Source organism: Pongo abelii, chromosome 2, assembly GCF_028885655.2.
Source record: "Pongo abelii isolate AG06213 chromosome 2, NHGRI_mPonAbe1-v2.0_pri, whole genome shotgun sequence".
Lineage (NCBI taxonomy): Eukaryota > Metazoa > Chordata > Mammalia > Primates > Hominidae > Pongo > Pongo abelii.
Genome location: NC_085928.1, coordinates 208,701,908 through 208,718,275, shown reverse-complemented (window position 1 = coordinate 208,718,275; position 16,368 = coordinate 208,701,908). Strand labels below are relative to the sequence as shown.

The 16,368-nt window shown below is 47.4% G+C and overlaps 1 pseudogene; it reads left to right on the top strand.

Annotated features, from left to right (window-relative positions):
- The window catches only part of LOC134759404 (succinate dehydrogenase [ubiquinone] flavoprotein subunit, mitochondrial-like), a 34,124-nt pseudogene extending 21,634 nt beyond the window's left edge, over positions 1-12,490 (top strand).
- Positions 12,491-16,368: the final 3,878 nt, after the last annotated feature.

Here is a 16,368-nt window from a genome sequence, read left to right as displayed (position 1 = left end):
GAGGTCGAAGCAGGCAGATTGCTTGAGCTCAGGAGTTCGAGACCAGCTTGGGCAAAGGTGGTGAAACCCCGTCGCTACCAAAAATACAAAAAGTAGCTGGGCATGGTGGCTCACACTTGGGTAGTCCCAGCTACTTGGGAAGCTGAGGTGGGAGGATTGCTGGAGCCTGGAAGGCGGAGGTTACAGTGAGCCGAGATCACACCACTGCACTCCAGCCTGGGCAACAGAGGGAGGAGACACTGTCTTGAAAAAAAGAAAAAATAAATTGTAGAACTGTTCACCGAAAGGAAAAAGTCAATTCTACTGAAAGATCAATTTTTAAAGCATTATAAACAAAAGGAAAAGCAACACCAGCAAGCCTAGAAGCATTTGAGCAGATCCTCAAGAGACCCACAGCCTGGTCCCATGGAGAGGCAGTGGGCGGGGCAGGGCCTGTTTGACTCCTGCATTTCATACCTCCTGTCTCCTGCATGTGTTACCTGTTGAAGAAAATATAATGTTATTAAAAAAAAAAAAAGAGTTTAAAACTTTTTTCATAACATCTTGGAAACACAAGAGTTGCAAATCTTGGCCGTACACAGTGGCCCACACATGTGATCCCAGCACTTTGGGAGGCCGAGGCAGGTGGCTCACCTGAGGTCAGGAGTTCAAGACCAGCCTGGCATGGTGAAACCGCATCTCTACTGAAAATACAAAAATTAGCCAGGTATGGTGGCATACTCCTTTAGTCCCAGCTACTCCAGAGGCTGAGGCAGGAGGGTTGCTTGAACCAGGAGGTGGAGGTTGCAGTGAGCCGAGATGGTGCCACTGCACTCCAGCCTGGGCTAAGAGCAAAATTCCATCTCAAAAAAAAAAAAAAAAATTTGCAAATCTTGAAGTATAAGTGAGAGCACATAAGAGTCCAAATCAGCAGGTGACTTTCAAGCACACAGCAGCCACTTTCCTCCCCCTGATGTGAAGGACAGTGGGGTGGCCGGTCCCTCGGGACCACCATCTGGAAGGTGTCTTTTTTTTCCCTTAGTGGAGTGACATTTATATACACTTAATGTATATAAATTTGTATATATTTAATTTTTTTTTTAAGACAGGCTCTCATTCTGTTGCCCAGGCTGGAGTGCAGTGGCGTGAGCTCGGCTCACTGCAACCTCCACCTTTCGGGTTCAAGCAGTTCTCATGCCAGATAATTTTTGTGTTTTTAGTAGAAATGAGGTTTTGCCACGTTGGCCAGGCTGCTCTTGAACTCCTGACCTCAAGTGATCCACCTACCTCAGCCTCCTAAAGTGCTGGGGTTACAGGCATGAGCCACCACACCCGGCCTACATTTAATTTTTTAATTTTAGAGATGATTTCTAGTTTATTCACTCTAAGATCACTTAATGGCTATCTACTGTGTGCCAACAGTTTTGCCTTTTATGTCTGTTCTTTAAAATTGGCCCCAACTCAACAGATGGCCTCAGATGTAGGGTGGGCTGGCAGTCTGTTAGCTCAGGAGACTTACACAGTTTCCAGGCTCCTTGATTGGCTGTGCTACATATTTATGTGTCGTTCTAAATCCATTTGGTTTTTTAAAACGGTTTTCAAAAGTTAAATTCTAGCTTTTTTTGTTGTTGTTGTTTTAGGAGATAAAGTCCCTCCAATTAAACCAAATGCTGGGGAAGAATCTGTCATGAATCTCGACAAATTGAGATTTGCTGATGGAAGAAGCATAAGAACATCGGAACTGTGACTCAGCATGCAGAAGGTAAGAGCCTGGACTCACTCTGGAGCGAGCAGGCTGGCTGCATACCTGGCCCTGCACTGGTTTTGTTTTTTTAAAAATAGATCTAGGGGGATGCAGGTGCAGTTTTGTGTGGATGTACTGTGAGGTGGTGGAGTCTGGGCTTTTCATGTACCCGTCACCCAAGTCGTGTGTGTCATACTCAGCAGGTAATCACTCATCCCCACCCCTCCCGCATTTTGGAGCCCCCAGTCTCTGTTAGTCCACTCCATGTGTACTCACCATTCAGTGCCCACTTCCAAGTGAGAATGTGTGGCACTTGACCTTCTGAGTCACTTCACTTAGGATAGTGACCTCCCTGTTCCAGCTGTGTGGCTGCAGAAGATATGATTATGTTCTTTTTTTATGGCTGAGTAGTATTTCATGGTATATAGGTACCACATTTTCTTCATCTGGTCGTCCGTTGATGGGCACTTAGGTTGATTCCATGATTTTGCTATTGTGACTAGTGCTGCGATAAACATACGAGGCTGCACCAGTATCTGGAGGTGAACAGCAGTGGGACCTACTCCTCACTGTATCAAGAACAGGAAAGAGACCAGAAGTGCACTTGTTTTCCACATAGAAGGTCAGCAGGCTAGGGAAGAATTAGTGACTGCTTAGCATCCAGGACAGCCTTCTTTGGTTCACTCGTGTGTGCTTGGGCGTGACCTCCGTGCCCTGACCGTCGCTGCCTGTCATGGATGAGTCACAGCGTGGACCACCAGAGAAGCTCAGTCCCCAGCAGGGCCGCTTTCTCTTAGAGGTTTCCTGGAGTTCAACACAGCACTGGTGCTTACATCTCAGGCCCAGATACTGATCATGTCATCACGCCTGGCTTCCAGCAACTCGGAAATGTCTTTAAGCTGGACCTGTTGCTGCCCCTAAACATACTCAGAAGAGAGGGAGAGTAGGCGGTGGGTGGAAAGTGATGTGTGCGGCCTGTGCTGCTGGGGGTCCATCCAGTAAGACCATCCGTGATGATGGAAATGTTGAGTGTTTGCTGTCCAGTATGGCAGCCATTAGCCACGGAGGCTGTGGAGAACCTGATATATAGTCAGTCTAAGAAACTGAATTCCTCTAATAACAAGGATTCTTGTCCAAGAATGAGATCTCTTGTCTACTATTTGCAAGAATTTCTGTGTATTTTCTAAAAAGAAGTCCACTGCTTTAGTCCTATTCTGAAAGGCATTTGGTGTTAGACACAAGAGAACAGGTTCCCTGCTGACATTTTCAGAGGCCTGTGCCCTTCAGTCTTCAGGTGAGGCTGGGCTTGAGGGAGGCTTTGTGGAACGGTGAGAAGAACAGCGTGACTAAGGCACAGAAGGCTGAGTGATGCCCTGCAGTGGTTTTGTAGGGTGGGAGGGCAGCTGGGAAAGAAGGAACCAGTGCATTAGAGAATGGGAACATGCCTTCGGATATAGAAATGGCAAATCTGAGATGGTTTGAAGTGAGAATACTAGAAGTGTTCCCACCAAACAAGGTGTGTCTTGGTGCCTGCTGTATCCCAGACTCCGTGAGGTGCTAGAGTCAGCACTGAACAAACAGAGCTTCCTATGCCTGTGGAAATGCATTTCCTTGGGGGAAGGGATTTTTCTGCTGACTCTGGCTATTAATAGTAACAATCAAAAAATGAAGTAAATTGTTGGGAACAGGACCCCAACACTGGCCATAACCTGGCCCCAAAACTGGCCATAAACAAAATCTCTGCAGCATGTGACATGCTCGTGGTGGCCATGACACCCACGCCGGAAGGCTGAGGGTTTACTGGAATGAGGGCAAGGAACACCTGGCCCACCCAGGGGGGAGAAACCTCTTAAGGCGTTCTTAAACCACAAACAATAGCATGAGCGATCTGTGCCTTAAGGACATGCTCCTGCTGCAGATAACTAGCCAGACCCATCCCTTTATTTCCCATAAGCAATACTTTTAGTAAGTCTTATCACTGGCTTGCTGTCAATAAATAAGTGGGTAAATCTCTGTTTGAGGCTCTCGGCTCTGAAGGCTGTGAGACCCTGATTTCCCACTCCACACTCTATATTTCTGTGTGTGTGTCTTTAATTCCTCTAGTGCCGCTGGGTTAGGGTTTCCACGACCCAGCTGGTCTTGGCAGTAAATATTGAAAAGGAATAGATACAGTTGCCATTATTTACAGATATAATTTCCAAAAAACTTCCAGAGAAGAAACTGAAAAACTAACAGAAACAAAACAAGAATGTAGTAAGGTGTCTGGATAAGAGATTTGTATGTAAAAATCAGTGGCTTTGCAATGTGCCAGCAGTAATCTGCTCAGACATCAGTAAATATGTCATTCACATTTCAAACAAAAAACTAAAAATGCCTTGAAATAATGTAACCAGAAATACAAAAAAAGGATATGAAAACGTGGCTGCTAAAGGACATGAAAGAATGTAATACTGGATTCTGAGGTGCAATTTTTTTCATTTGTTCTTCCTGAAAAACCATTAGGTTGATGTGCATTACAGTGTTACGATTGTGTATGAGTCTAAGGAAAATCAGATGAAATGTCCAAATTAAACCATGAACATGCATTGGTAGAGGAAGAGACAATTAGGGTCAGTGGAGCAAAGCACAGTTAGAGGGAGAAACGAGGAGGAGGAGGGATCACGGAGGTGGTGCCTGTCTGTCCCACAGGAAGCAAAAGCTGATGCCCAGTTCCTAGCATACCTACAGTAAACTTCAGGTCCACTGCATAGCACATTTCTAGTCATGGTAAAACTATGAAGGAACTCAGTGTACAAGGAGCTTCTACAAAATAGGCAGAAGACAGTACCCAGATGGGCCAAGGGCCCCAGCCACCCACACCCTCCCTCTCCTTGAAGACCTTCGGTTCCAACCCCACCATCAGCAGGGCTCTGCTCAGTTCCTCCTTGTGTGTGTCACCACAGGGCTGCTGGCTCGTGTCACGTTGACCACCAGACCCCACGTCAGGAGTCCCGCTAGGGGTGTGGGGAGGCAGTGCTGCGTGGTTGGCTGTGGAGCCGTATGGAACATGGTGCCTCACAGGCAGTTGGCTTGGAGTCCTGGACCCTGGCTGTATCCCGCTAGAAAGGATGTGTGTAAGTCTAAGATATGTATGTAATAGAAACATTTGTTTATTCAGAAGCTTTAGTCAAAACTTCATTTTTAAGTTCAGAGTAATAAACTCATAGTCTGCATTTCCTAATTTTTCTGTTTAATTTACATAAATAAAATGAAATGCAAAACAACAGGTTTAAAAGTTAAGCAGTTCTTGGTACGGCTGCTTCTATGGATTAAAAGTTTACAAATAATATTTTGTGCCACAGTCAATGCAAAATCATGCTGCCATGTTCCGTGTGGGAAGCGTGTTGCAAGAAGGTTGTGGGAAAATCAGCAAGCTCTACGGAGACCTGAAGCACCTGCGGATGTTTGACCAGGGTGAGCAGACAGCGGGTTGTGTGCACACTGTTGGGCCCTGCCTTCTGCAGGGTGGGCTGGTGTCTGTCCCGTCAGTGCTGACTTAGTTCCATGCTTGCTGTCTGGATGGGTCCTGGCCCTCAGCTCTAAAGCCACAACCAGTGACTCCATGGAGTAGCAGGCCCAGGCTGACAGCTCAGAGGGCCCATGTGACTGGGTCCCTGCCTGCCCCTGATGGAACTTTTTGTGTCCCCAGGAATGGTCTGGAACACGGACCTGGTGGAGACCCTGGAGCTGCAGAACCTGATGCTGTGTGCACTGCAGACCATCAATGGATTAGAGGCGCGGAAGGAGTCACGGGGCGCGCACGCCAGGGAAGAATACAAGGTGCGCCTTCTCGTCACGCCCACCTGCACCTGCCTTTTCCTCCCGCCTGGTGGGACTCAGCCCCACCCCTGCATTTTCTCTGCATTTTATTTCGTTTCCCAGAAAGTAAATCCAAAACATGCCTTTTTCCCCCTGGTAACTTTGATCCCTGGGTTCTTGCCATCTTCTGGATCACTGTGACCTTTTCCTTGCTTGTGGTCAGCATCCACTGATGCCAGCAGTGGCATCTCCAAGCCAATGTGCTTTACTGTTAGAAGGCCAAGGTTAGAAGTGCAGCCAGAGTGGCATGACCAGGAAATAAATGCCAGTTTATTAAATAATCAGTAAGTCACCGTTTCAGACCTGCCCTGTGGAGGAAATGCCAGTTTACTAAATAAGGAGTAAACCACTGTTTCAAACCTGTCTTGTGGTTTGGAAGAGGTATTATAGAGCCTGCCCTGTGGTTTGATTATAGAGCCTGCCCTGTGGTCACTTGTTCTTCAGGTGAACTGATTTTTGTGCAGAGCACACGTGTTGGATTCTGCCTGGTAAGAGTTTTTCACATATGATAGCAAAAAACCACGGAAAGGGAAGCTTACGGTGCAAATGCAAGTTCAGGACAAACCACATCGGCAAAAGGAGAAAGGCTCCACAAGGCAGGCACACAGGCTGGTTCAGGACGGTGTGTGGGTGGCTAATGTCAGCCTTTCCAGTCAGCTGAACACGGTGAATGGGAAAATCATTTTTATTCACCATGAAATTTTACTGATTTACCCTCCACTAGAATATGCTGATGGCTGTGATCACTGCTCAGAACTTGCTCATCTCATTATACATATTAAGAGTCTTTCCTGCAAAGTATATGAATCCGTGTTTGCCAGAATACAGAATAATAATAAATTTGTTATTTTTATTTTTATTTTTTTGAGATGGAGTCTCACTGTCCCCCAGGCTGGAGTGCAGCAGTGCCATCTCAGCTCACTGCAACCTCTGCCTCCCGGGTTCAAGTGATTCTCCTGCCTCAGCCTCCCAAGTAGCTGGGATTACAGACGCATGCCATCATGCCTGGCTAATTTTGTATTTTCAGTAGAGACAGGGTTTCACCATGTTGGCCGGGCTGGTCTCGAACTCCTGATCTCAAGTGAACCACCCACATTGGCCTCCCAAAGTGCTAGGATTACAGGCATGAGCCACTGTCCCTGACCAGGAGCATAAATTTAGTTGGTGATGAGTTTTAATTAGAATAGAAGCCAGGTGCAGTGGCTCCCACCTGTAATCCCAGCATTTGGGAGGCTGAGGCAGGCAGGTCACTTGAGCCCCAGAATTCTAGACCAGCCTGGGCAACATGGCGAAACCTGTCTCTACGAAAATTAAAAAATTAGCCAGGCGTGGTGGTACACGCCTGAAGTACCAGCTGCCCAGGAGGCTGAGGCAGGATGATTCAGCCCGGGAAGTCAAGGCTCTGGTGAGCTGTGATCATACCATTGCACTCCAGCCAAGGTGACATAGCGAGACCCTGTCTCAAAAGAAAAACAAAATTTTTAAATAAAAACAGGCTGAAAGAAAGGATTGAGGTAGTCTCCTAGTGCATGGAGCAAAAAGACGAAGTATTTGATGAACTCCTAGGTACATAAAGGATGTCTAAGGGAACATGCGGATGTGGATTACTCTGGACTCACTGCTGGCTGCACACCCCTGGCCAGCCATGTGGCCTCTGTTGGTTCTGAACGTGTTGATGGTGCCAACCTCCTGGGCTGAAGTGGAAATGGAATGAGTTCTAGGGCATCTGTCTCTTAGATCATTTTAATGTTTGCTGTGTTTTTTTCTGTATTGCTCTGTTAGAGCAATAAGAAATGTGATTGTGTTTCTGGCCTCAGGTGTGGATTAATGAGTATGATCACTCCAAGCCCATCCAGGGGCAACAGAAGAAGCCCTTTGAGGAGCACTGGAGGAAGCACACCCTGTCGTATGTGGACCTCAGCACTGGGAAGGTCAGTGTGGAGCTCGTTCTCACCACAGCCCAGCACCCACACGGCCCTGCCCAGGTCTGTGGGCTGGCCTTGCTGATGGTGAATGGGGAGGAGCAGGCCAGATTTAAATCAACTCCTGACAGATTTGAGGCACCACTGAAAAAGGCACTCTGACAGCAGTCAGGCTTCGGGCTGGAAACAGAATCCAGTGCCTGCAGGTGGTTCAGAGGAGCCTTAAGGAAGGGTTGCTCCATGGTGTGGGCCAGATGGAAGTCACTGGGCAGGAGCAGGTGTCCAAGGCCTGGTGGCAGGGGAAGAGATGATGATTGTGGACCTGGCGAGAAAGTCAGCATCTGTGGGGTGGGGACACAGCCACTACCAGAAACCAGTCCCAAGCCAAGGGAGCCCAGAAGAGACCCCTCCCCTCTCCTCCCATGGGCTGGGCCAACTGGAAGCATCTGCAGGGGAGCTGAGGGGATGTGGTGCAGCCCTTAGCATCCCTTGGGCACTGAGCAAGCAGAGAAGGGCAGAAATGGAGGAGGGGAACCCCGTCTCTACTAAAAATACAAAAAAATCAGCCAGGTGTAGTGGTGGGCGCCTGTAGTCCCCGCTACTCTGGAGGGTGAAGCAGGAGAATGGCGTGAACCCAGGAGGCGGAGCTTGCAGTGAGCCGAGATTGCGCCACCACACTCCAGCCTGGGCGACTGAGCGAGACTCCATCTCTAAAAAAAGAAATTGAGGAGGGGTTGGGGTAAGCAGCATCCTGGAAACAGCCAGCTGAGGGTTTGGTAGGGGAGTTGCAGCCTTGTTCCACACAGGCACAGTTCACCCATGTGGCATTTCCGCTGGGCATTGAGATTCAGAAATAATGAAGATAGAAAGCTTTTACCCTTAAGCTTTTCGTAACTTGAAAGAGATAGTCGTATAATCATTTAGCTGTGTCTGTGGAAGTTACCTTTGGACCCTCACTATCATCTAGTGTGTCTGTGATTCAGGCAGTAGGTCATTTTCAGGATTTATCATGAAGGCCATTGCCTGATAGTATAAAGAAGTCACACTTCACTCGCTCAGCACAAGTCTGTTTTTCATGTTTCCGGGTTTGGATTTTTTGTTTTGTTTTTGTTTTTGTGATATAAGAGTCTCATCTCTGTTGCCCAGGCTGAAATGTGGTGGCTCGATCTCATCTCACTGCAGCCTCAACCTCCCCCCGGCTCAGGTGATCCTCCCACCTCAGCCTCCCGGGCACATGCCACCATGCCTGGCTAATTTTTGTATGTTTTGTAGAGATGGGGTCTTGCCACGTTGCCCAGGCTAGTCTTGAACTCCTGAGCTGAAGTGATCCACGTGTCTTGGCCTCCCCAACAGGCATGAACCAACACGCCCAGCCGTTTCAGTGATTTTTCAGGAAATACATACTCATTTTAGAAAGTACAAAGAGATTGAAATAAGAGCTCACTAACCAGAGATGACCCATTATGGTTTAAATTTCTTTGTATATGTGCCTACCTTTTCCTGTGTGTGCATATTTAATACACGGCTTGAGTATTCCTTCTCTGAAACCGTTGGGACCAGAAGTGTTTTGGAGTTCAGGCTTGTTCAGACTTTGGAATATTTGCATTATACTTACTGTCTGAGCATCCCTAATCGGAAGATCTGACTCCATAGCACATTTCTTTTGAATGTCATGTTGGTGTTCAGAAAGTTTTAGATTTGGGAGAATTTCAGATGTTTGGATTAGGAATGTTCAACCTATATAAGTATTTACTTTGAGGTAGAGAAACTGGAAGTAGATGGTTTAAACATCAAGTGTCTTCCTATAGACAAGGGTTCTCCCACTTTTCATGATGGGAGCATTTTTGCAAAGCACTGAGAGTCCGGTACGGTGTCATTTTCATTGCTCTGTTCCACTCTACAGATCTGCCATCATTTACTGTCTGCTCTTGTGCATGTAGATCATTTTTGAATTTGTTATTGGAAAATACTGCAGCAAATACCTTAAAGTTCACATGCTGTAAATCTACTTTTATAGTTAAAATTTTTCGAAAGGAACACAAGAGATGGCTTTTTGTACATTTTTGTGCTTAACTTACCACTGACTATTCTTTTCAAGGTCACCCTGGAATATAGACCCATAATCAACAAAACTTTGAAGGAGGCTGACTGTGCCGCCATCCCCTCAGCCATTTGCTCCTACTGATGAGACAAGATGCAGTGATGACAGAATCAGCTTTTGTAATTATGTATAAAAGCTCCTGCATGTGTCCAAGTCATAACTGTCTTCATACGCTTCTGCACTCCGGGGAAGAAGGAGTACATTGAAGGGAGATTGGCACCCAGTGGCCAGGAGCTTGCCAGGAACCCAGTGGCCAGGGAGCGTGGCACTTAGCTTTGTCCCTTGCTTCATTCTTGTGACATGATAAAACTGGGCACAGCTCTTAAATAGAAATGAACAAACTTTATTTCCAAATCCATTTAAAATATTTTACTGTTGTGACTTTAGTCATATTTGTTGACCTAAAAATCAAATGTAATTATCTTTGTATTCTGTGACATCAAAATCCAGATATTTTGTTGTAGGTTTTTTTTTGGTTTTTTTTTTTGAGACAGGATTGGTTCAGTGGTGCAGTCTCAGCTCACTGCAGTGTCAAAACTCCTGGGCAGCTCAGGTGATCTTCCCGACTCAGCCTTCTGAGTAGTTAGGGCTACAGGTGTGTACCACCATGCCCAGCTCATTTATTTTGTAATTGTAGGGACAGGGTCTCACTGTGTTGCCTAGGCTGGTCTCAAACTGCTGGGCTCAAGTGATCGTCCCTCCTTGGCTTCCCGAATTGCTAGAATTATAGGTGTGAACCACCATGTCTGGCCTTATTGTAGTTTATTTGTAAGTTCAAATTAATGTTGGTGCTTTTCCTCCTTTTTTGTTGGCAGATGGTTTACTAGGTGAGTGTGTCCTCAATTATTTAAATCGGGGTCCCCAATCCCCAGGCCGCAGATTGTTACCAGTCCATGGCCTGTTAGGAACCAGGCCACACAGTAGGAGGTGAGCAGCCGGCCAGTGAGCATTACTGTGTGAGCTCCACCCCCTGCCAGTATTACTGTGTGAGCTCCACCCCCTGCCAGATCATTACTGTGTGAGCTCCGCCCCCTGACAGAGTATTACTGTGTGAGCTCCACCCCCTGCCAGAGCATTACTGTGTGAGCTCCACCCCCTGCCAGAGCATTACTGTGTGAGCTCCGCCCCCTGACAGAGTATTACTGTGTGAGCTCCACCCCCTGCCAGAGCATTACTGTGTGAGCTCCACCCCCTGCCAGAGCATTACTGTGTGAGCTCCACCCCCTGCCAGAGCATTACTGTGTGAGCTCCACCCCCTGCCAGAGCATTACTGTGTGAGCTCCGCCCCCTGACAGAGTATTACTGTGTGAGCTCCGCCCGCATCACATCATTACTGTCTGAGCTCTGCCTCCTGTCAGCATTACTGTGTGAGCTCCGCCCCCTGCCAGAGCATTACCGTGTGAGCTCCACCCCCTGCCAGAGCATTACTGTGTGAGCTCCACCCCCTGCCAGAGCATTACTGTGTGAGCTCCGCCCCCTGACAGAGTATTACTGTGTGAGCTCCACCCCCTGCCAGAGCATTACTGTGTGAGCTCCACCCCCTGCCAGAGCATTACTGTGTGAGCTCCACCCCCTGCCAGAGCATTACTGTGTGAGCTCCACCCCCTGCCAGAGCATTACTGTGTGAGCTCCACCCCCTGCCAGAGCATTACTGTGTGAGCTCCACCCCCTGCCAGAGCATTACTGTGTGAGCCCCGCCCCCATCACATCATTACTGTCTGAGCTCTGCCTCCTGTCAGCATTACTGTGTGAGCTCCGCCCCCTGCCAGAGCATTACTGTGTGAACTCCACCTCGTGTCAGAACATTACTGTGAGCCCCGCCCCCATCACATCCTTACTGTCTGAGCTCCGCCTCCTGTCAGAGCATTACTGTGTGAGCTCCGCCTCCTGTCAGAGCATTACTGTGTGAGCTCCACCTCCTGTCAGATCAGTGGTGGCATTAGATTCTCAGGAGTGGAACCCTATTGTGAACTGTGCATGCGAAGGATCTAGGTTATGCCCCACTTAGAAGAATCTAATGCTGATGATCTGAGGTGGAACCGTTTCATCTCCAAACCATCCCCACACTTGTCAGTGGAAAAAGTGTCTTCCATGAAACCAGTCCCTCGTGCCAAAAATGTTAGGGATCGCCAGTTTAAATAACCAAATGCTAAAAGAACTGGCATAGAGGTAAATGGGCTGCTGCTTTATTTTTAGGCTGTTGTTTTTAGAGAGCAATGACAGTAATTTCCAAGTTTGTCATTAGAAAATAATATTAGGTTGGAGCAAAAGTAATTGCGGTTTTTGTATTGCTTTCAATGGTAAAAGCCAGAATTACTTTTGCACCAACTTAATATGATAAATTTGTTCCTTAAAGTGTATTTTTGGTAAGAAAAACCTGGTTTTCCTTCTATTATTTTTTTTGTTTCTTGGTAGAGACAGAGTCTTGCCATGCTGCCCAGGCTGGAGTGCGGTGGTGTGATCTCGGCTCACTTCAACCTCCACCTCCCGGGCTCCAGCAATCCTCCCACCTCAGCCTCCCTAGGAGCTGAGACTACAGGTGTGAGCCGCCATGCCTGGCTAATGTTTAGAGACAGGGTTTCACCATCTTGCCCAGGCTGGTCTCAAACTCCTGGGCTCAAGGAGTCCTCCTGCCTCAGCCTCCCAGAGTATTGGGATTATAGGTGTGGGCCACTGCCAGAAAAACTTTTCTTAAGGCAGGGTTTACATTATATTTAGATTTTTTTTTAATGATGTCTTTTTTGGCAGTGCACAGAGAGAGAACAACACATCACACACAGGGAACAGTTGTGCTCATGTGATGGGGGCCTCAGCACTAGGAAGGAGTGGACTATTGGCACACGCAGCAGCTTGAATAAATCTGAAAGTCACCACACTGCATAAGAGAAGCCAAATAAAGTAGATGCTGTGTACAGAAGGTGTTGAGAATGCCTTCTACGTGACGGAAAGCAGATCCGTGGTTCCCTGCAGACCGGCAGGAGCAGATTCCAAAGGCATGGGAAGAAGCTTGCAGGTAGAATGTGTTCATTACCTTCTGCGCATTACACCACAAAAAAGCTGGTAATAAAAATGCTAACCAAAAAAAAAGATGAAACTAGGATAAAATTTCTCAACTGTGTGATGGGTAAACATGCGGGTTTGCTGTCATGCTTTGTTTATGAAGCTGTGGGTTACAAGGAATCTCATACGTCACTGTGGAATGCAGAACGTTGCAGCCTCATGGAAGAGGATTTGGCAGCGTCTAACAAAACTACCTGGCATTTGCCCTTTGACTCAGCAATTCTAGAATCTGCCTTAAAAAAAACTCTGGCAAAGAAGTGAAAGGACTTTACACACAGAGTTCTTTTCACAGCCCGAATGTGTTTGCAACAAAGTTCTTCACTGTGGCCTTTGTAAAACTGGAAACATCAAAATGTCCATCAGTAGGGGATTAGGAACATTAATTCGTGCAGTGGGGAACTCAGTACCAGAAGGAGGAATGAGGAAGGCCTATGGATAAGGGGCAGAGTACATATCATATAATGCAAATATATATTTGCTTTTTCTTAAAACAGTATAAGGATAAAAATCTAAAGTGGTTGCTGTGGAGGACAGGGGTCAGTGGTGGAAGTGAGACCAAAACAGACTCTGAAGTAATATCTGGACTTTGAAATTGTAAGTGTTTTACATATTACCAAACTAAGTTTTTAAGATAGTCCCTAAAATTGAAAGAATAGTATCTGAAATAAATGAATCTGAATTCTTTGGATTGCATTCTACAGGTGCCAACCCTGAGACCAAAATTTGCAAGGTGGCCCTGAGCAGCAGCTGAAGGGAAGCGGGAGGTGAGACAGGAAAGAGGCGGAGGCATGGGGCATCCAGGAACCGGGTCCCACGTGGGCAGCTGGGCCTGTGCTCACTGTGGGAGCTGGTGTGTTCCTTCAACAGCCCATGCTCCACAGGTTCAAGATGGTCAATTCTGGGAACCCCCAGCCTGCTCCAGGATCTGCTCCTGCCACCAGGGAAGCCCCTAGGCAGCGCGCCAGGTGCTGGTGGTGTCAGAATGGAGTTTGAGTCTGAGGAGTGACGTGGGGCTGGCTGGGCTAGGCAGCATCACGGGTTTCTGCAGCCCAACTGCACATCAGGCTGGTGACGCTCACGCAGCCTATTACTTCATGTGTCATCAGAGCATCGCTAGAACACAGCACTTCAAGTGTGCAGATTTAGTGATCCACAGTCTAAAGACAAATAGAGCCACTAAATCCTAAATTTTAATCCATCATCTCCTTGTTACTTGTCTTATTGGTATTAATCCTTTGAAATTATGTGAGGTGGGAGTTAAAGCTAATAACTGTATTAATGCTAAAATGATTTTTCTGGCCACATGCGGTGGCTCACACCTGTAATCCCAGCACTTTGGGAGGCCGAGGTAGGCAGATCACATGAGGTCAAGAGTTTGAGACCAGCCTGGCCAACATGGTGAAACCCCATCTCTTCTAAAATTGAAAAATTAGCTGGGCATGGTGGCAGGTGCCTGTAATCCCAGCTATTCAGGAGGCTGAGGCAGGAGAATCGCTTGAATCAGGAGGCGGAGATTGCAGTGAGCCGAGATTGTGCCATGGCACTCCAGCCTGGAAAACAGGAACAAAACTCTATCTCAAAAAATAAAACAAGATTTTTCTGAGAAAAAGTTGTAAAACCATATACTAAATTTGAAATAGAAATATAAGTGTGAACTCATTTGTTATTCTTTTACAGTAGACACATTTCCTAGCTCTGCCCCAGTAGCAGTAGACACATCAAGCACCTAGAAAGTGGTCTCTAATACATGAAAACCATGAATTCATAGTGATGGTTTCAAAGCCAAAACCAACCAAACAAACACGTGTAATTGGTCACTCTTGGAGGTACCCAGGGCACTAACTCCTAACACTGGGAATGGACACTTGAAGGAAGATCAGCGATTATCCTGCCTTCTCTCTACAAATGGCAATTCAGGGAAACCTTGTTGATTAGGGAAAGTTCTTTACATAAGAATTCCTGGAAATAAGTGAGTAAAGAATGACAGTTTAAGAATTGTCCCAGCCTGGCCAACATAGTGAAACGCCGTCTCTAAAGATCATAAAAATTAGCCAGGCATGATGGTGGGTGCCTGTAATCCCAGTTACTCAGGAGGCTCAGGCAGGAGGGTCGCTTGAACCCGGGAGACGAGGTTGCAGTGGGCTAGGCCCTTTTTCTCGCCTCAGGAGCCGTCAGGGGGAGGTTCTCCAGGGTGCTTGTTTGGGGAAAGCAGAAACAGACTGCCTGGACCGCTGTTAAAATGTCAGCAGCCAAGGAAGAAGCAGTGACCTGGCATCTGGTCGGGCCAGGTGACCTTTATGGCGGTGCCTTCTGTCCCTGGTCGCTTTTCCACTGAATGAATGGCCGAAACTGTAGTGACTCATGGCCAGGGAATGGCTTAGTTATCTGAGGGAATCTTTTCTTGTTTCTGAGAAAGGGAAACTGGTGCAAATGCGAATTCAGACAGTCCAGGAGGGAAGGAAGGGAAGGATTGAGGTGGGAAAAGAGAGAAAGATGATTGTCCTCTTAGGGGAAGACCACACTTGGACGTCGGCTCCTGGGGCACTTCCTTGATTCCCCTGTACTCCTCAGTGGGATGGGAGAGGTGGAGGTTCCAGGAGGGAGCCTTCCAGAGTCAGTGCAGGGTTGACAGGAGACGTTCGTTTTGCTTTTCCTGAAGTTTTGATCGCCAGCTTATTTGGTCTTCTTGATGTTGTAGGGTTGATAAAGACAGGAGTGGAGTGATATCAGACACCGAGCTTCAGCAAGCTGTCTCCACGGTGAGTGGGCCAGTGGGACCTGGGCCTCGGGACCAAGAAGCCACTAGTCTGCCCTGCTCACAGTGGATAACTTTCTTTCTGAAGTTGATTTTCCAAGGACAAAGGAATCATTAGGACAAATTACTATTACTGGTTCATGGTGGAGATGCTTCTGGTTTATTTTGTGGCTACCGCTGTTACTGCTTGGAGTGCCTCACCGAGCCAGCTAACAACTGCGTGCGTGAGCACAGGGAAAGGCTTCTTGAGAAATGAAAACTAGGTTGTAGGTTTAGGAGGGGAATAGGAAGGTTAGCTCTGTACAGCCAAAAGCCTTTTGGTAAGTTGGAGGTCCTTGAATTTCCTCGGTGACTGCATCTTGGTGACTTCTCTGAATGGACCTTCGAGGGCACTGGGGGGTGATTGTTGGAGGGGTTGGGGAGCTCAGGCAGCACTTGTGTGGGAACGTGGCTGTTACAGGAACTGCAGAAACTGGGACTGGGTTCCTGGGGAAAGGATTGGGGGTTTTGGAGGCGCTGGCAGGGGAGTTATGGGGAGGTGTTCTTACCAGTGTGCAAATACTTGGCGTTCAGGCGGCGGGAAATCCGGGTCCTTGCATGTTGTGAGCTCCCTGGAGTTACGTTCTTGCCAGTTTCAGCTCAACTGATCCCCCTCCCCTGAGCTGTCATTGGATACATTTTACTTCATTGAACACCTGACTGCTGCTTTTTCTGTAATCCCTCAGGGGCAGTCATCTTTTCTGATGCTGTGTATAGTTTGCCTTTCCAGATCCATGCCATTTAAGCTAGAAAAGGGGTCAGTTTTGAGATGTTGTGAAAATGTTGAAAGCCTCCTCGTTATTAGTGGGAAGTATCTGATGTTGTCAGAGACTGAACTGTGGCGCGGGGAGCACTACGGCTGCTAGACACTGCCTCACTGCGCTGTGGGTGGGGGGTGCTGGATTCAGCC